Here is a 21,459-nt window from a genome sequence, read left to right as displayed (position 1 = left end):
CTTTCAAGAATTGGATAACATCGAGCATTCATGGGTGGGGGGGGTTGGTTGCGAGGGTTGTGGGGAGGGGGACTGTATGTGATAATGGTGACTATGGGTGATTCCTGATTCCTTTTTGTTATTTGTTTATGTTAACATGCAGGAAGTTGTTTGGGGGTTAGTGGGAGGATGGGATTGTTGTTGTTGATATGGGGATTGATATATTCGTTACTGCTTATTGTTTATTGTTGGTGGTGCAAATGTGGGAGAAAATTGGGCCTCCTGCAGGGGAATATCACTCCGGGACCTCACCACGGTGGCACTCCCATCCCCAGCAAAAAAACACTCCAGCAGCCCAGTGGTTGTAGCCACCCTCCAGACCTGGAACCAGCTACGGCAACAATTCGACCTGACCAAAATGTCCCGACCAAGCCCCATCTGCAATAACCATAGGTTCACGCCAGCACTGACTGACGCCACCTTTAAAAGATGGAGACAGAAAAGGGGATACTGACAGTCGGGGACCTATACACTGATGGTGGGGTCACAACACTGGACAAACTGATGGAGAGATTCCAGCTAGCTACAGCCAACAAACTTAGATACTTGCAACGTAAAAACTTCCTACGGAGGGAGACAAGGATGACCCGTGACCACCGCGACGGACGCTACTAGGCTAACTACTGGACGCAGACATTTTAGGTAGCGGCAACTGTAGCGACATGTACAAACGACTGATAGAGAGGGCCGACACTACTGGGCGCGACGAGGAGGAAATGGGAGGAAGACTTGTGTTCGAAATAGGGTGGGACTCTGGAGCGAAGCACTACATAGGGTCAACTCGACCTCCACGTGCGCAAGACTCAACCTAATGCAACTAAAAGTGGTACATAATCGCTTATTGTCACAAGTTGGCTTCAATGAAGTTACTGTGAAAAGCCCCTAGTCGCCACATTCCGGTGCCGGTACGGGAATTGAACCCGCGCGCTGCTGCCTTGTTCTGCATTACAAGTCAGCTATTTAGCCCACTGTGCTAAACCAGCCCCTCGATCCACTCAACAAGAACCCGAATAAGTAGGCTCTTCCTGTAATGTGAAGGACAGATGTGAATGGTGCCAAGGAGGCCTGGCCAACCACGCCCACATGTTCTGGTCTTGCCCCAGCCTTGCTGGGTACTGGACAGCCTTCGAGCAATGTCCAAAGTGGTGGGGATGAGGTGGAGCCATGCCTGAAAGTGGCAGTCTTCGGGGTATCAGATCAACCAGATCTCTTCATGGGGAGGAGGGCAGACACCCTTGCCTTTGCCTCCTTGATTGCCCGCCATAGGGATCCTGCTCGACTGACGGTCAACAGCACCACCTAAAGTTGCAGACTGGCTGTCCGAAGTATCGAATTTCTCCAAATGGAGAAAATCAAATCGCCATCTGAGGGTCGGAAGATGGCTTCCTCAAAACATGGGAGCCATTCACCCAACTGTTTGTGGCCAACAAACAATTAAACAAATAGCCAAGAGCCAGGGAAAAGTAGCCAGGACATGATGGAAGGGAGGGAGGACCTGTGGGGGTGGGGGGGTGGCAAGAGGGAGTAGCCAAACCCAGCAGGAAAGAAAGGAGAGTAGCAAGAGAAGAAGGGGATGGGAGGGGACACTGAGGGAGAATTCAGAATGTCCAATTCATCTGACAAGCACGTCTTTCGGGACTTGTGGGAGAAACTCGGGCACCCGGAGGAAACCCACTCAGCCACGGAGAGAACGTGCAGACTCCTCACAGACAGTGACCCAAGCCACGAATCGAACCAGAGCCCCTGGCGCTGTGAAGCAACAGTGCTTGCTACTGTGCCTCACAAACCCCGTCTCGTCCTCCAAGACCACCTCCCCGACACGCTTCCAGCTGCCTCGTTTAAACCTTCGACAGTACCTTCACTTTAGTATGGAGATGGGCCTATAAAAACACACACTTTTGTTGGGTCTTTGTCCTTTGGGATCAATGAAATAGAAGCTTGCGCAAGTGTGGCCAGTAGCTCCTCCCTTCACGAACAATTGATTATACATGTCCAGGGAATGGGGCATTAACTCTGTCAAAGATTGTTTATAAAATTTGACTTGGAAGCCATCCCAACTCCATTGCTTTCCCCGATTGTATTCAACCCCCACACTCCCCATTATCTCCTGCAACCCCAAAGGCGCCTTCAATCTCTTCCCATTCCCCACGTCTGGAAACATGAATCCATCCATAAAAGTCCCCATATCTGCGTCCTCCCCATGGGGCTCAGATCTCTACAGCCCCGGATAGAAGGCCTCAAATGCCTCATTGATTTTTATTTTCCTGTGTCGTCACCAACACCCCTCCTGCGCAATTTCCCGTGCAGCTGCTTGCTGCCTCAACTGAGGAGCTAGCAGCCGACTAGCCTTCTCCCATCCTCTACTGACTGCCCCCTCAATTGGCAAAGCTGACGCACTGTCTTCCCTATTGTCAACCGATCAAACTGCTCTGCAGTTTCTTCCTTTCCGCCAAAGTCTGGGCCCCGAGTACCTCTGATCCACCTCTACAATGACTTCTATCTCTCTTCGCTCTTGACTTTTATCTCATTGGGCCTTATAAGAAATGCACCCCCCCCCCCCCCCCCCCCCCCCCCCCCCCCCCCGGCCCCCGGCCCACCGCCTTCAATGCCTCCCAGAATGTGAAGTCGGAAACCTCTCCATTCTGGTTAAGCTCCATGTAATCCTTTATCGCCAATGCCACCTTCTCGCAGAACTTTTTATCTGCCAGGAGTGCCGAGTCCAACCTCCACTCTGGTGTCTGCGCCCATCTCGTTTCGAACCTCACAACCGCATAATACAGCGCATAGTTTGAAATTACTATCCTGCATATTCCGCCCCTCCCACCCCCCAAAAAAGCCATAGATATCCTTTGCAATCCCTGACCTGACCATTAACTTGGAGCTAGACCCATCCACACTAGGGTCCAACAAACAATTGAAATCGCCCCCCCATAATCAACTGATGGAAACCCAAGATGGCTACCAAGCCAAATCAGTAGACTAAACAAAGAAAGATCTGCAGTCACCGTCAGCAAACTTCCCCCCCCCCCCCCCCCCCCCCCCCCCTGTCCTCTGATACTACCACACCCAAATACGCATGCAGAAACAGCACGGCAAACCTAAATAACTAAACTCTACTTTAGCAACCCTAAACAAAACAAGAACTCCAAGCTAAAAAAAACTACTAGAATAAGTTGCCGTCGACAGCACGGTGGCACAGTGGATAGCACTGCCGCCTCATGGTACAGAGGTCCCAGGTTCGATCCCGGCTCTGGGTCACTCTCCGTGTGGAGTTTGCTCATTCTCCCCGTGTTTGCGTGGGTTTCGCACCCACAACCCAAAGATATGCAGGCTAGGCGGATTGGCCACGCGAAATTGCCCCTTTAATTGGAAAAAATTAATTGGGTACTCTCAATTTAGTTTTTAAAAAATGAATGAGCTGCCGTCAACCCTTCAACATCGTTCCTGTTTGCTAACTCTTAGGTTAGCAGGGGGGCTCCCATCTAGAGTGAAGAACAATGGTCACCAACAACAAGTATTAAAACCCCATAAACCATTGTGCTCCAACAGGGAGCTATGTATTTTCATAACAGAACAGAACCCCACAAGAAAACTAAACCCCGAGCCTAAGCCCAAACTGTAAAAATGCAACCCCAACAGGATCAGGAAAATGTAAAAATAAACATGGAACCCCAACAATTCAATATGTCTGTCCCAAACACCCAAAAATCTCAATCACACCGTGCCCAACCTGTGTTTCTTTAGAAAGGAGTCTGCTCTCCTTGCACATCAAATATATAGTCCTGAAAGTTACTCTTTCATCGGGTATACCACACTGAATTGGGCTCCACTTTTGTATAGGGCGGCCTTGGCTTTGTTGAACGACGTGCTCTTCGCCAGCTCCACCCCACATCTTAGTAAAACCTGATGATGTGGCCTTTCCATTTAAAGTCAGGATGCTCCTCGCCCACCTTGGAAGCCGCTCTTCCTCTTTGAAGCTCTGAAACGTCTCTATTACTGCATGCAGTGGATCATTGGTGCGATGCCTCTGCCAGATTATACAGTGGGCTTGGTCCAACTCCGGGAGGGACATGAATCCATCCTCCCCTACCATCTTCCTGAACATCTCTTCAAAGTACTCTGTGGCGTTGGGCCTTCCATCCCCTCCGGCAGCCCCACAATTCAAACATTTTTTCTCCTGGAACAATTCTCTAAATCATTCACCTTTGCCGTCAGCAATTTATTCGCTTTGGCCAACAGAGACATCTTCCCTTCCAGTGAGGCAATCTGATCACTATATCTCAAAGGCCCTTTCCATGCTTTTATCATGGCTCCATGGGCTTTCCCGGTTTAGTTGGTCTGCTCCAAAGCCACTCTGATGGGGGCCAAGGCCGCCTCCATCGATTTGCGGAGGTCTTTTTTATTTAAAAAAAAAAAAAAAAAAAATTTATATAACCTTTTCTGAGTTACCAAGCCAGGGCTCAGAGTGTGGGTCAGGGGCGAACCCCTAATCCAGCTCCTCGCCTGCTCCAAAAAACTAATTCAAATTGAATCCAATTCATGGTCCCCACAAGAGAGACATACCAGATCTGAACCAAAGGCTCAATCTACAGACACTTGATCTTGGCCAAAAGGCCGAGAAGCGATTTGCGGAGGTCTTTCGACACTACCCGCCAGTATTTATTGAAATGGGGAAAAAAGGGAAAAATGTTCAGTGCTGTAGCAGGAGCTGCCTCGTGCCTGTCTTCCCACTACATAACACCACCAGAAGTCCATTAAAAACATAATTTAAATTATGTTTTTAATTAGTCTACCCGGTGAGGACTGGATTTTCTTTTCACTTTTTGGAATAGTAGCCAGGTGGGATTAAGAAGCCTCAATAGTCAGCACATATAATACTAAATATTAACTTGAAGGGCCAATGGCCATTTATTTGTGTCCTTTCTAATAGCATGTGTATCATTTACATTGTGTTACTTTACTACCTGAAATTATATTTTGTGAAAACTTGTTCTTCAAAAGATTAATTGACACTAGTGCATCAAATATATATTTACAAGGGTAGGAATAGAGAGGGTGTTTCTTGGCCTAAAAATTTGAATCTTCCCAATAGGATAGAACATTTGACTTTATTCCGGGGTATCCAGAGTTGACATGTTAGTATCATGTTTGTTGTAATTTGGTTATCTCCTTTTAAAAAAAAAAAAAAAAAAAAATTTTTATTAGGGTATTTGCAAGTTTTTAATTATGATAACAATAACAGCGACATAAACATGGTACAAGAAACATTTCCACCCCATCATAATCTTCACACACCCCAACCATAAAACAACAGTCCGGCCCTCTCCCCTTGGAATTCTGCTTCTGCTGACATTTTAATTTAATTTTCCGATAGAAAGTCGACGATGGGCTGCCACCTCTGGGTGAACCCCACCCCCCCATTGACCCTCTTACGGCGAACTTTATTTTCTCAAGACTGAGAAACCTAGCCGTGTCACTAACCCAGGTCTCTACACTCGGGACTTCGAGTCCCTCCACATTAATGAGATTTGTCTCCGGGCTACCAGGGAGGCAAAGGCCAAGACGTCTGCCTCTTTCGCCCCTGCATTCCCAGCTCTGCGGACACTCCAAAGATCGCCACCTCTGGACTCTGCACCACCCGTGTTTTGAGTACCGTGGACATTGCCTTAACGAAACCCTGCCAAAACCCTCAAAGCTTCGGGCATGCCCAAAACATGTGCACTTGATTTACTGGACTTCTGGCGCAAAAAACTACCCAAAAAACTTGCTCATCCGGGCCACCGTCATGTGTGCCCGGTGGACTATCTTGAGTTGTATCAGGCTCAGCCTGGCACATGATGAGGATGTATTAACCCTGTTAGGGCATCCGCCCACAGACCCGCCTCTATCTCTCCTCCTAGCTCGTCCTCCCACTTGCCCTTAAGCTCCTCCACCGGAGTTTCCTCCGCATCCAAAAGTTCCTGGTAAATATCTGATACTTTTCCCTCTCCTATCCAGGTACAGGAGACTACTCTGTCCTGTATCCCCCGTGGTGGCAGCAGCGGTAAGGCCTGAACCTGCTTTCTCAAGAAGTCTCGCACCTGCAAATACCTAAATCCATTCCTTGCTGGCTATTCAAATTTATCCTCCCAAGGCTTTCAAGCTGGGGAAGCTCCCATCTATAAATAGATCCCCCATCCCCCTAATTCCTGCCCTTTGCCATCTCCGGAATCCACCACCCAGCCTACTCAGTACAAACCAATGATTATTATAAATCGGGGTTCAAACCGATGCTCCCTCCACTCTCTTACATCTCCTCCACTGCCCCCAGATTCTCAGAGCCGCCACCACCACCGGACTTGTGGAGTATCGGGCTGGCGAGAACGGAAGAGGTGCCGATATCAGTGCTCCCAAACTTGTGTCTTTACATGATGCCGCCTCCATCGGCTCCCACACTGACCCCTCCCCCACTACCCACTTCCTAATCATGGCTTTTTTGCCGCCCAGTAGTAATGCCAAACGCTCGGCAGCGCCAACCGACCCCCCCCCCCCCCCCCCCCCGACTGCGCTCCAGCAACACTTTCTACACTCGCGGGGTTTTACCTGCCCATACAAAGCCCGAAATAACCTATGGGGCTGGTTTAGCACCGGGCTAAATAGCTGGTTTTTAAAACAGACCAAGGCAGGCCAGCAGCGCGGGTTCAATTCCCGTACCAGCCTCCCCGAACAGGCGCTGCAATGTAGCGTTTTCACAGTAAATTCATTTGAAGCCTTCTTGTGACAATAAGCGATTTTCATTTCATTTCACCCGCTTGAAAAAGGCCCTTGGGAAGAAGATGGGGAGGCGCTGAAAGACAAACAGAAATCTGGGGAGGACCGTCATTTTCACAGTCTGTAAGCTCCCCGCCAGTGATAGCGGGAGCATGTCCCACCTCTTAAAAGTCCTCTTTCATTTGTTCTACGAGCCGGGATAGGTTTAACTTGTGCAGTGCCTCCCATTCCCGGGTCACCTGGATTCCCAGATACCGAAAGCTCCTTCCTACCATTCTAAACGGCAGCTCTCCCAGTCTCTTCTCCTGCCCTCTTGCCTGGATCGCGAACATCTCGCCTTTACCCATGTTCAATTTATACCCTGAAAAATTACCAAATTCCCTGAAGATCCGCTTCCTCCGCTTCAAACCAGCCCTTTAGAGGCTCTTAACACCATGGTCTATGGCAAGAGCAAACAGTAACGGGGAGAGGGGGCACCCTTGCCTCGTCCCTCGGTGTAGTTTAAAATAGCACGACCTCAGCTGGTTCGTACGCACACTCGCAACTGGTGCCTGATAGAGCAACCAGTTAATGAAGCCCTCCCCAAACCTTCCCAGCGCCTTCCACAGGTAATCCCACTCAATCCGATCAAAAGCCTTCTCCGCATCCACCGCTACCACCACCTCCATCTCCCCTCCTTCTGAGGGCATCATAATAACATTTAAAAGCCTTCGACCATTAGCCTTGAGTTTCCTGCCCTTTACAAATCCTGTCTGGTCTTCCCCTATCACTCCCGGGACACAATCCTCTATCCTTGTGGCCAGTATCTTAGCTAGCAGTTTGGCGTCCACATTCAGTCGAGAAATTTGCCTGTATGACCCGCAATGCTCCGGATCCTTCTCCCGTTTCAGGATCAATGAAAACGAGGCCTGAGACATTCTTGGAGGGCCGACTCCCTTCTTTCTTGCTTCATTAATTGTCCTCACCAGCAGTGGGCTCAATATCTCTGAAAACTTCTTATAGAATTCCACCGGGTAGCCGACCAGCCCCGGGGCCTTGCCCGACTGCATGCGCTCCAACCCCTCAATTATTTCCTCAATTTCAATTGGGGCTCCCAGCCCTTCCACCATATCCTCATCCACCCTCAGGAACCTCAACTGATTCAGAAACTGCCTCATCCCCTCCACCCCCGTCAGGGCTTTCGACTCATATAATTTGCTGTAAAAGTCCTTAAACCTCATTCACCCCTACTGGATCCAGGACTGTATTCCCACCTCTACTCTTTACTCTCCCTATCTCCCTGGCCGCCTCCCTTTTTCTGAGCTGGTGCGCTAACATTCTGCTAACCTTTTCCCCATACTCATAAATCGCCCCCCTTGCCTTCCTCAGCTGTTCCACCACTTTCCCTGTAGTCAACCGCCCAAACTCCGCCTGTAACCTCCGGCGCTCCCTCAGTAGCCCCGCGTCCGGTGCCTCTAAGTATCTCCTGTCTACCTGGAGTATCTCCTCCACTAACCTATCCCGCTCAGCCCGTTCCGCCTTTTCCCTGTGGGCCCGTATAGAGATTAATTCCCCTCTGACCGCTGCCTTCAAAGCTTCCCAAACCGTTGCTGCAGAGACCTCCCCCGCATCATTTAATTCCAGGTAGTTCTGGATGGACTTGTTCACCCGCCCACAGATGGCTTAGTCCGCTAACAACTCCACATCCAGCCTCCATAGCGGGTGTTGTCCTCTCTCCAAACTAAACTGTTGATCCACCGAATGTGGGGCATGATCCGACACTGCGATTGCCGAGTACTCCGCATCCACCACCCCAGGTATTGGAGCACTGCTCAGAACAAAAAAGTTGTGCGAGAGTATACCTTGTGGACATGGGAGAAAAAAGAAAACTCCTTTGCCCTTGGCCATGCAAACCTCCATGGGTCTATTTCCTCCATCTGTTCCATAAACCCCTTCAATTCCTTTGCCGCGGCTGGCATCCTCCCTGTCCTGGATTTTGACCGGTCCAATTCCAGATCAATGACTGTATTAAAATCTCCCCCCCATAATCAAATTATGTGACTCTAAGTCTGTGATCCTACCTACAACCCGCCTCATAAATTCCACATCGTCCCAATTCGGAGCATATACGTTCACGAGTACCACCCACACCCCCTCCAGCTTCCCACTTACCATTATGTATCTACCCCCCATGTCTGACACGATTCTCCCTGCCTCGAATGCCACTCATTTATTGATCAAGATCGCTACCCCCCTGGTCTTTGAGTCCAGCCCTGAGTGGAATACTTGGCCAATTCTCGTCTGGTCTATAACCTTTAGGTGTGTCTCTTGTAACATTGCCACGTCTGCCTTCAGCCCCCTCAAATGCCCAAACATGCGAGCCCTCTTGACCGGCCCATTGAACCCTCTTAATGTTCCATGTAATCAGCCTGGTCGGGGGGCTTCCCACCCTTCGCCATCCCCGACCTCCCATTTGTTCCCTAGTAACAGTTCCTCCCCTGTCAGCAAACCAGCTCTCTTCTCTCCCCCACCCCCACCCCCACACACACACACACAGCAGCACCAGAAACCCAACACCACATCTCAAGCTCCAGCTTAACACCTGTTCGTGCCCATTGTGCTTCCATGAGTCAGCTGATTTGATAGCTCCCACCCATGGCACCAAACAGTCTGTCTCCCCATTGTTCTATCCCCTCTCCCTCCACTTAGACAAACATATTCAAAGCATCACATTCACCAATAAACAAACATCAGAAAACACAGTGAAAACACAGCCACAGAACCCCCCCCCACCCCTCCAACCAGCTCCCAGTAAGGCGAAGTTAACTTTAGCCATCGAAACAGCCCCTTATTGCACATAACACTTATTCAAACCAGCACAAAAGTGATTTTCAACATATCGCCACTACAATACTCTCCAAGGATTCAGTGTCTTTAGTTCGCCTCCAGTCTTTTTTCCTTTCTGAAAGTTCATACATCGTCTGGTGTTTGGAAGTAAAAATCCCATTCCTCATATGTGACCCACAGACGGGCTGGGTACAACATCCCGAACTTCACCCACTTCTTAAAGAGGGATGTTTTTGCCCGATTAAATCCAGCTCGCCTCTTGGCCAAATCTGCGCTCCGGTCTTGATAAATGCGCAGCTCACAATTGCTGCTCTGTTCTTTCTTGGCCCACCGCAGAATGTGTTCCTTGTCCAGGAATCGGTGTAAACGTACCACCATCACCCACGGCTCGTGTGTTTGGGGCTTCTTCACGAGGGCTCCGTGCGCTCTATCCGCTTCCAGGGGCCGAGGGAACGCCTCGGCCCCCATCAACATCTCCAGCATGTTCGTCACAGACCCTCTCACCCGATCCCTCACTGCCTTCAGGGAGGCTGACAATTCTCAGATTTTGCCTCCTGGACCTGTTCTCTCGGTCCTCCAGCTTCTCCTGCATTCTTTTCTGGCAGTCATTCATCATCTCCACTTTGGTCTCCAGTACGGTTATGTACTCCTCGTGCTCCGGACACCTTTTTCTCCACCTCCTCGATCGCACGTCCGTGGGTTTCTTGATTCTGCACCACCTGATCAATCGAAGCCTTGATCGGGCCCAGCGTGGCCTTAAGCTTGGCAAAGCAATCTTCAAAAAACTTCACCAGCTGCTCCGTCGACCACTGTGCCGTCTCCCGCGGCCATGCCTCTTCGCCATGCTTTCCTGTATTGCCAGCTCTGCTTGCGTCTTCCTTGTTGGGCTTTTGTCTTCTCACACGGCCACTACTGGTCCAATTCTCCATACACTGGAGGGGGATTTCTCCTCACTGTCTCACTCTTCACCAAATTATCCAATAAAATCCGGAAAAGACCGGGGGAAAAACGCCCAAAAGTCCGTCACAGGCGGGAGCTATCAAATGTGCGACCTACTCCTCCATGGCTGCCACCACTATCTCATCTTCCTGCAACCTGTTTCTGCTAAGCTAAGTCTTGGCAACAAAATCGTTCATTTCCAAATCACTGTCTATTCTTTGCATGAAATGAGCTGCTTTTTCCCCCAGAATCTTGTATTTATTTTAGTTTTGGATGCAGTAGATATTTATTGGTTCTACAGATGCTTCAAATTTCCCTTTTATTGTAATTTTCCTTTTCTTTGTCTCCTTTTCACTCTTTCTTTTGGTCTCTTCATTGTCCTTTATCCTTGACTTTAATTGTCTATGTAAAAAATAATTGAAGCTTTGTACATTTTGTATGATTACAGAGTTGTGGTTTTGTAGCCAACCATTTTGTTCTCTTGGTATTTACGTTGAGTCATCTGAATACATGACACTGCAGAGCTGTTCATCATAAATTACTGCAGTAAATATTTGCTCTTGTGCCTCTTGCATCTTGGGCAAGGTTTGTGTACGTCAATTGAAAATTTTGGAGTTGAGCAAGAATACAATGGCTGTGAATGCATTACTAGTTCACTTGACCTGCAGCTATGTTTGTAATTTCAACAGGTAAACTTGCACCATATATAGTATTATTGGGTCTATTCAGTAAGCCACAGCTTGTATTTACATAAGATCTTTAACCGTAATGAAATGTTCCAAGACACTTCACGCAAGTGTTATCGAATATGTTTTCACACTAAGCCACTAAAGGAGATATTAGGGCAGATGACCAGAAGTTTCGTCAAAAAGGTAGTGTTTTCGAGAAGAGAGGCAAAAGAGTTTTGGGAGAGGAAATTCCAGAGCTGAAGGCATGGGCAATAGTGGGAGTGAGATTAAAATCAAAGATGCCCAGTGTCAGAATTAGATCAGTACTAATGGCTTGGAAGGTTGTGTGGATTGGAGGAGATGTTACGATCCAGCTTGGGATCTGCATCTTTTGTTATGAAATGGGAAAAATTGGCAATCCAAGGTATTTATAAAAGAATAGAACCACAAGATTTAACAGTTTTAAGCAAACAGGAAAAAATTTACAAGAGTTAACAAAGCAAAGAGTCAATACTATCTATCTAGTTACTCTAACATACAGAATTAATGAAGTAAATATGAATCAACTGGCAAAATATGGTCGAGTACACCACAAACTGGACATTAAAAGACAGTCACAACCAAGTCAGATCCTGTAAATTTTCTCAACAACCCACCCAGATGCTGAGAGTCACAAAAATATTTTAAAAGAGATTTCAGTTCCTCTCCATTTCCCTCAACAGGAGCTGGAATCCCTCTTGCTGCTTCTGACTGCAATGAGTTGTCAGGGGTCTGGACTCCAGCTCAGATTGCCTCAACAACTGTTCAACTTCCAGCTGCTAATCACTTCATCTGAAACTTGTGTCCCACTGGGTTGGCCAGGCTGCGCTCCAACATCTAACCACCTGTGCAGTGCTAGCTGTGCTGAGCAGACAACCATTACTCATTATGGACTTCTGTTCCAGCTTCATGGTGCAGACAGCTTCACTGACACTTGACTGAGCTGACAACATCTCCAGGGCTTCTCTGAGCCTAACTCTTCAGCAGCACAGCAACCACTACACCAGGGTGTCTCAGTCTCAATTGCACGGAGCTAACAACAGCACTTCTGCTGCCACCTCTTCAGCTCTAGACTAACCTTGCCATGTGGCTTAGTTTTTCTTGGAAACCCCCAGGTCCTGTGGTCGGGTCTTTGTACTGCACACCTGATCGTGTGGGCAACTTGGTTTGTGCCATCTCCTCAACTGTAAAGGAGAAACAAGTATGCACAGTCCATTCCCCTGCCTCACTCTGTGCTTGCCACCGGCATGCTGGCAGTCCTCGCCCCAGCCCAAAAGCACCGAAAAGAAATCTGCAAACATGGGTTCCCTCACATAGATCACTGCTATGGAGTCGCGTGGCCCTGAAGAAATTTGAAAACCGAGGAGAATTTTAGAATAGAGACCCTGCTTAACCAGGAACCAATGTAGGTCAGCGAGTAGACATGGATGGATGAATGCAGCTTGATGTAAATTCAGACTCCTGCGGCAAAGTTTTAGATAACCTCAGGTTTTGAATTGTAGGAAATGGAAGGACGACGAGAGCATTGGAATATTGTCATCAGCAAATGAGATGAGACACGGTTGAATCGGACACTGTGGAGTTGAGTGATGGAGTTGTATGATCTGAAACACACATAGAACATAGAACATTACAGCGCAGTACAGGCCCTTCGGCCCTCAATGTTGCGCCGACCTGTGAAACCACTCTAAAGCCCATCTACACTATCCCCTTATCGTCCATATGTCTATCCAATGACCATTTGAATGCCCTTCGTGTTGGCGAGTCCACTACTGTTGCAGGCAGGGCATTCCACGCCCTTACTACTCTCTGAGTAAAGAACCTACCTCTGACATCTGTCCTATATCTATCTCCCCTCAATTTAAAGCTATGTCCCCTCATGCTAGACATCACCATCCGAGGAAAAAGGCTCTCACTGTCCACCCTATCTAATCCTCTGATCATCTTGTATGCCCCAATTACATCACCTCTTAACCTTCTCTCTAACGAAAACAGCCTCCAGTCCCTCAGCCTTCCCTCATAAGATCTTCCCACCATACCAAGCAACATTCTGGTAAATCTCCTCTGCACCCTTTCCAATGCTTCCACATCCTTCCTATAATGCGGCAACCAGAATTGCACGCAATACTCCAAATGCGGCTGCACCAGAGTTTTGTACAGCTGCAACATGACCTCACGGCTCCGAAACTTAATCCCTCTACCAATAAAAGCTAACACACCGTACGCCTTCTTAACCCTCTCAACCTGGGTGGCAACTTTCAGGGATCTATGTAGATGGACACCGAGATCTCTCTGCTCATCCACACTACCAAGAATCTTGCCATTTAGCCCAGTACTCTGTCTTCCTGTTATTCCTTCCAAAATGAATCACCTCGCACTTTTCTGCATTAAACTCCATTTGCCACCTCTCAGCCCAGCTCTGCAGCTTACCTATGTCCCTCTGTAACTTGTAACATCCTTCCACACTGTCCACAACTCCACCGACTTTAGTGTCATCTGCAAATTTACTCACCCATCCTTCTACGCCCTCCTCCAGGTCATTTATAAAAATGACAAACAGCAGTGGCCCCAAAACAGATCCTTGTGGTACGCCACTAGTAACTGGACTCCAGGCTGAACATTTCCCATCAACCACCACCCTTTGTCTTCTTCCAGGGAGCCAATTTCTGAACCAAACTGCTAAACCCCCCTGAATCCCATGCCTCTGTATTTTCTGCAATAGCCTACCATGGGGAACCTCATCAAACGCTTTACTGAAATCCATATACACCACATCAACTGCTTTACCCTCATCCACCTGCTTGGTCACCTTCTCAAAGAACTCAATAAGGTTTGTGAGGCACGACCTACCCTTCACAAAACCGTGTTGACTATCTCTAATCAAATTATTCCTTTCCAGATGATTATACATCCTATCTCTTTTATAAACCTTTCCAAGACTTTGCCCACAACAGAAGTAAGGCTCACTGGTCTACAGTTACCGGGGTTGTCTCTACTCCCCTTCTTGAACAAGGGGACAACATTTGCTATCCTCCAGTCTTCTGGCACTATTCCTGTAGACAAAGATGACTTAAAGATCATTGCCAAAGGCTCAGCAATCTCCTCCCTAGCTTCCCAGAGAATCCTAGGATAAATCCCATCCGGCCCAGGGGACTTATCTATTTTCACACTTTCCAGAATTGCTAACCTTATGAATCTCAAGCCCTTCTAGTCTAGTAGCCTGAATCTCAGCATTCTCCTCGAGGGTAAAACACCTCAGGGCAAAATATGGCATTCAAGATTGCAAACCGTCTCATTCAGCGTTATTAAGATTAAGGTTTGAGAATCGCAGTTTGCCCAAAAAAAGGGAAATCTATAGCTCATAATAGTTAAGTGTATTATTAAGAAGCAACGGTTTAAATATTTACCACAGTAACGGCATGGTAGCACATGGGGCGGCACGGTAGCACAGTGGTTAACACCGTTGCTTCACAGCACAAGGGTCGCAGGTTTGATTCCGGCTTGGGTCACTGTGCAGAGTCTGCACATTTTCTCCTTGTCTGCGTGGGTTTCCTCCGGGTACTCCGGTTTTCTCCCACAAGTCCCGAAAGATGTGCTGTCAGGTGAATTGGACATTCTGAATTCTCCCTCGGTGTACCTGAACAGGTGCCGGAGTGTGGTGACTAGGGGATTTTCACAGTAACTTCATTGCAGTGTTGATACAAGCCTACTTGTGACACTTTCTTGTTTCACGAGAAAGATTTTCCTTGTTCTTTTCCAATTATATTAAACCCGAGTCCTCTGGTTCTCACCAATTAATGATTGTGAGCATCTACCAAATCTCCTCTTCTCCTTCTGCTCTTGAGGGAAAACAATTCCAGCTTCTTCAGTCTATCCACTTAACTATAAGCCTTAATCTTGTCTGGAACCATTGTAGATCATCTCTTTTGTACCCTCTCTTTGCGTTCTACTTAAAATGTGGGCCCAGAGTTGGGCACATTACTCCAGCTAGGATCAAACTAATGTTTTAAAAATTTAGCTTGACCTCCTAGCTTTTGCACTCTTTCTACTCATTATGAAGTCCTGGATGGCCATATGTTTTATTAACTTTTGTTTTATTACCTGCTTTGTTTTCTGTGCAGCCAAGTTTAAGGATTGTGCGCAAACACCCTTGAGGTTTTCTGTTCTTACATCCTCTTTAGAACTGTGCTACTTAGCTTGTACTGTTGCCCCTCATTCTTCCTACCCAAATGAATCACCTCGTATCTCTCTGTTAAATGTCCAAACATTTCACCAGCCTCTGTCTATTCTATTCAATGTTTGGCACACTTGCAGGTTTTGTGTCATCTTTGAGAGTTCAAAAGCAGCAGTGATCCTAATACTGAACCATGGTGAATAACACTATGCACTTCTGATCCAATAGCAGGGTTTTATTTAATTCAAATTTCACCATCTGCTGTGGTGGGATTTGAACCCAGGTCTCTGGATTACCTGTCCACTACATCACCACCTCCCCATAAAGTTTGTTTTCAGTATTTGAACCTTTATCTGGCCTACCTCACAGGTAGCATTCAAGTTTAAGTTATGAATACATGACCATCTTGGAGATTTAATTTTAGATATCTTGCTAGATTACATAAAATCACTCCGAGGAGAAGGAGGCCATTTGGCCCATCAACCCTGCACCGCCCCTCTGAAAGCACACCCTACCCCAGTAACCCCACCAAACCTTTTTTGGATGCTAAGGAACACTTTAGCATGGCCAATCCATTTAATCTGCACATTTTTGGACTGTGGACTTATGGTCATTCTTTCCTCCGTTCTTTTACAATGGGACTATTAAGTAGTTCTTTCGGACTTCCGGTTGCGGCGATGACCAGCTAAGCCGCACGTTTCGGCACCTCCCGTTTCAACGGACTTTTGGGCTCTTATCGGGAGCCCCAGCGGAATTTTTTTGCGGCCAAACCCAGTGTGAGGTGACAAAGGAAGGAGTCCCCCCGGGTGTGGATGGAAAGGAGCGACAGTAGTGGCCAGATTGCGAAGGATCCTTTGGAGCAGCGGCAGAGAAAAGAAGGGAGAAGCAAGATGGCGGCCGAGGGAGCCCAGATGGTATGGGGCCCGGAACAGCAGGAGTTCCTCCGACGATGTGTGGAGGAGCTCAAGAAAGAGGTGCTGGCACCGATGTTACTGGCAATCGAGGGACTAAAGGAAACACAAAAGGTCCAGGCGATGGAGCTCTGTGGAGTGAAGGCAAAGGCAGCCGAGAACCAAGACGAGGTACAGGGCCTGGTGGTAAAAACGGAGACGCACGAGGCACGACACAAGAGGTGCATAGAAAGGCTGGAAGCCCTGGAGAACAGCTCGAGGAGGAAGAACCTACGGATTTTAGGTCTCCCCGAAGGAACAGAGGGAGCTGATGCTGGGGCGTATGTGAGTACGATGCTCCATATTCTAATGGGAGCTGAGGCCCCAACGGGCCCCCTGGAAGTGGAGGGAGCGTACCGGGTCCTCGTGAGAAGCCCAAAGGCAGGGGAAACACCAAGAGCAATGGTGGTGAAGTTCCATCGCTACAGGGACAGGGAGATGGTCCTGAGCTGGGCTAAGAAGACACGGAGTAGCAAGTGGGAGAACGCGGTGAACGCGTGTATCAAGACTGGAGTGCGGAGGTGGCGAGAAGGAGGGCGAGTTTCAACCGGGCCAAGGCAGTGCTCCATAGGAAGAAAGTCAAATTTGGGATGCTGCAGCCGGTGAGATTGTGGGTCACACATCAGGGCAAACACCACTACTTCGAGACGGCGGAGGAGGCATGGACCTTTATTCAGGAAGAGAAATTGGACTCGACTTGAGAAATTGCCCGGAGAGGGGTAGCGAGGTGGTGGCACAGAAATGTAAAGTGGGGAGAGGGAGGGCTAATGTGTAATAATGTTGGACGGGGAATTTTTCTCCCCCACCGATGTGGGAGACATGAAGAAATGTGGGCGCCGGTGGAAAAGGGGACAGGGAAGGGGAATGAGGGAACTGCGCCATTAGGGGCGGGGCCGAGAGGATGGCGCGGGTATTTTCCCACGCTATGGAAACTATGGCGGGAAAAAGGGCGCAGGAAGGAAGGGAGCCTCACACGCAGGGAGGTCAAAGGATGAACGGGGGAAGCCGAGGTCAGCCAGAGTTAGCTGACTTCCGGAAGCAATATGGGGGGAGTAATTAAGCTGGGGGGGTGGGGGAGATTAACTGGGTTGCTGCTGCTGAGAATAAGGGGGAGCTGATACGAGACGAGGTGGTCGGGACGGGAGGGCGCCGTATGGGGGACAGACGGGTGTGTGAGACCTGGGTGAGGAGTTGGTTTGAAAAAGGGGATGGCTAGTCGACGAGGGGGGGGGGGGGGAGTAAATGGCCCCCCAACCCGGCTGATAACGTGGAATGTGAGATGTTTAAATGGACCCATTAAGAGGGCAAGGGTGTTTGCGCACTTAAAGAGACTGAAGGCGGACGTAGTTATGCTCCAGGAGACGCACCTGAAGTTGGCGGATCAGGTTAGACTAAGGAAAGGATGGGTGGGACAGGTATTCCACTCAGGGTTGGACGCGAAAAACAGAGGGGTGGCAATACTGGTGGGGAAACGTGTATCGTTCGAGGCTAAGACCATAGTGGTGGATAGTGGGGGCAGGTATGTGATGGTGAGTGGCAGATTGCAGGGTGAGGCGGTTGTGCTGGGGGTGAACGTATATGCCCCGAACTGGGATGACGCGGGATTCATGAAGCGAATGCTGGGACGTATCCTGGACCTGGAGGTGGGACACTTGTTAATGGGGGGGGGGGGGGACTTTAATACAGTGCTTGACCCAGGGCTGGACCGGTCCAGATCCAGGACCGGGAGGGGGCCGGCAGCGGCGAAGGTGCTTAAGGGGTTCATGGAGCAAATGGGGGGAGTAGATCTGTGGAGATTCACCAGACCGATGGGTAAAGAGTTTTCCTTTTTCTCCCACGTCCACAAGGTATATTCCCGGATAGTTTTTTTTGTTTTGGGAAGGGCACTGATCCCGAAAGTGGCAGGAACGGAGTACTCGGCCATAGCCGTTTCAGATCACGCCCCGCATTGGGTGGAGCTGGAACTAGGAGAGGAAAGGGACCAGCGCCCACTCTGGCGATTAGACATGGGACTACTGGCGGACAAGGGGGTATGCAGAAGGGTGAGGGGGTGTATCGAAAGATACCTGGAGGTCAATGACGATGGGGAGGTCCAGGTGGGAGTAGTATGGGAAGTGCTGAAGGCGATGGTTAGATGAGAGCTGATTTCCATCAGAGCCCACAAGGGAAAACAAGAGGGTAAAGAAAGAGAGAGATTAGTAGGGGAGATTCTGAGGGTGGATAGGAAGTATGCGGAGGCCCCAGACGAAGGGCTATACAGGGAAAGACGAAGATTACAGACGGAGTTTGACCTGCTGACCACGGGAAAGGCAGAGACACAGTGGAGGAAGGCACAGGGGATACAATATGAATATGGGGAAAAGGCGAGCCGGCTGCTGGCCCAACAAGTTCGGAAGAGGGGGGCGGCGAGAGAGATTGGAGGAGTTAGGGACGAAACGGGAAAGATGGAGCAGAGAGCAGGGAAAGTGAATGAGGTGTTCAAGACATTCTGTGAGAGGCTGTACAAGTCCCAACCCCCGGAGGGGAAAGAGGGAATGAGACACTTTTTGGACCAGCTAGAGTTCCCGAGGGTGGAGGGTCAGGAGGTGGCAGATCTGGGGGCGCAGATTGAGGTGGATGAGGTGATCAAAGGAATCGGGAGCATGCAAGCAGGGAAGGCGGTTCCCGGTGGAATTTTATAGGAAATATATGGACCTGTTGGCCCCGCTTTTGGCGAGAACCTTTAATGAGGCTAAGGAAAGGGGGACATTACCCCCGACAATGTCGGAGACGACGATATCGCTAATCCTGAAACGAGACAAAGACCCGCTGCAGTGTGGGTCATACAGGCCCATCTCCCTCCTAAACGTAGACGCCAAAATGCTGGCCCAAGTATTGGCGACAAGGATAGAGGATTGTGTCCCAGGGGTGGTACATGACGACCAGACAGGGTTTGTTCAGGAGGTGGCAGGTCTGGGGGCGCAGATTGAGGTGGATGAGGTGATCAAAGGAATCGGGAGCATGCAAGCAGGGAGGGACTCTAAGAAGTGGAGGGGAGTGCTTAGAGGGGGAGAGGAACATCGAGTGTCACTATATGCAGACGATTTGCTGCTATATGTGGCGGACCCGGTAGAGGGGATGCCAGAGGTAATGCAGATACTCGGAGTTTGGAGAGTTCCCGGGATACAAATTAAACATGGGAAAGAGCGAACTTTTTGTGATGCACCCCGGGGAACAGGGCAGGGGGATAGATGCTCTGCCGCTGAGGAGAGTAGCAAGGAATTTTCGATACCTGGGGATTCAGGTGGTCAGGAACTGGGGAACCTTGCATAAACTTAACTTGACATGACTGGTAGAGCAGATGGAGGAGGACTTTAAGAGGTGGGATATGGTGCCCCTGTCATTGGCGGGCAGAGTACAGGCGGTTAAAATGGTGGTCCTCCCGAGGTTTCTTTTCGTGTTTCAGTGCCTCCCCATCCTGATTACAAAGGCCTTCTTCAAAAAAATAGACAGGAACATTATGAGCATTGTGTGGGCGGGAAAGACCCCGAGGGTAAAGAGGGGGTTCCTGCAGCGCAGTAGGGACAGAGGGGGATTGGCACTGCCGAGTCTGAGTGACTACTATTGGGCAGCCAATGTGTTGATGGTCTGTAAGTGGATGAGGGAAGAAGAAGGTGCGGCGTGGAAAAGGTTGGAGACGGCGTCCTGTAAGGGAACGAGCCTAAAAGCGCTGGCGACGGCGCCATTACCGTTCTCCCCGAAAAGGTACACCACAAACCCAGTGGTGGTGGCGACCTTGAAGATCTGGGGGCAGTGGAAACGACATAGGGGAGTGACGAGTGCCTCGGTGTGGTCCCCGATAAGGAATAACCACAGGTTCGTCCCGGGGAGGATAGATGGGGGATTTCAATGGTGGCAGCGAGCAGGAATTAGGAAGCTGAAGGACCTGTTTGTGGACGGGACGTTTGCGAGTTTGGGAGCATTGGAAGAAAAATAGAAGTTGCCATCATGGAATGCTTTCCGATACATGCAAGTGAGTGCATTTACGAGGCAACAGGTGAGGGAATTTCCGCGGCTCCCGACGCAAGGGGTCCAGGATAGAGTGATTTTGGGGGCATGGGTTGGAGAAGGTAAAGTGTCCGAAATATACAGGGAGATGAGAGACGAGGGGGAGGCGATGGTAGAGGAGCTGAAGGGAAAATGGGAAGAGGAGCTGGGGGAAGAGATTGAGGAGGGGCTGTGGGCAGATGCCCTAAGTAGGGTAAATTCCTCGTCCTCGTGTGCCAGGCTTAGCCTGATTCAATTTAAGGTTCTACACAGAGCGCATATGACAGGAGCAAGACTGAGCAGGTTTTTTGGGGTGTGGGAGGTGCTCGGGAAGCTCGGCGAACCACACTCACATCTTCTGGTCGTTACCGACACTGCATGAGTTCTGGGAGGGTGTGGCAAGAGTGATCTCAAAGGTGGTGGGGGTCTGGGTCAAACCAAGCTGGGGGTTGGCTATATTTGGGGTTGCAGAAGAGCCGGGAGTGCAGGAGGTGAAAGAGGCCGACGTCTTGGCCTTTGCGTCCCTAGTAGCCCGGCGAAGGATTCTACTTGTGTGGAAAGAAGCGAAGCCCCCGGGCGTGGAGGTCTGGATAAACGACATGGCAGGGTTCATAAGAATGGAACCAATAAAATATGCGTTAAGAGGATCGGCTCAGGGGTTCACCAGGCGGTGGCAACCGTTCCTTGACTATCTCGCGGAACGATAATGGAAAAACAGAAAAGACAGCAGCAACCCGGGGGGGGGGGGGGGGGCATTATTCCATGTTCTTGCTTTTTCTTAGTTAGTTGTTGATATTTGCTTTTTGTTTATTTTTCCATCTGTTGTTAGTTTAATATATTATTTAAATAACGTTTAATGTATATTCCTTTATTAAGTTGTAAAAACAGAAAATCTTTGTTTGAAAAACTTCAATAAAATATATATTTTTTAAAAAGTAGTTCTTTCGCATTGTACAATACAAGATCTAAAAATCCATTCTCCAGTTGGTTCCTCAATTTTTTAATGTAGAAAACCATTTTGTGTATATTCCAGGAATTTGTCCTCCCA

General features: G+C 49.0%; 1 protein-coding gene and 1 non-coding gene across 4 annotated transcripts in view; one reads left to right on the top strand and one right to left on the bottom strand.

Annotated features, from left to right (window-relative positions):
• The window catches only part of nagpa (N-acetylglucosamine-1-phosphodiester alpha-N-acetylglucosaminidase), a 169,005-nt gene that overhangs the window by 40,795 nt on the left and 106,751 nt on the right, over positions 1-21,459 (top strand). The window lies entirely within an intron of this gene.
• On the bottom strand, positions 4,472-4,665 carry LOC140386114 (U2 spliceosomal RNA). Its single transcript, XR_011933581.1, has one exon. It is a non-coding gene; the product is annotated as a U2 spliceosomal RNA (small nuclear RNA).

The sequence above is a fragment of the Scyliorhinus torazame genome, chromosome 11 (genome assembly GCF_047496885.1).
Source record: "Scyliorhinus torazame isolate Kashiwa2021f chromosome 11, sScyTor2.1, whole genome shotgun sequence".
NCBI lineage: Eukaryota > Metazoa > Chordata > Chondrichthyes > Carcharhiniformes > Scyliorhinidae > Scyliorhinus > Scyliorhinus torazame.
The sequence above is the reverse complement of the archived record's forward strand: the minus strand, read 5'-3'. Positions and strand labels throughout refer to the sequence as shown.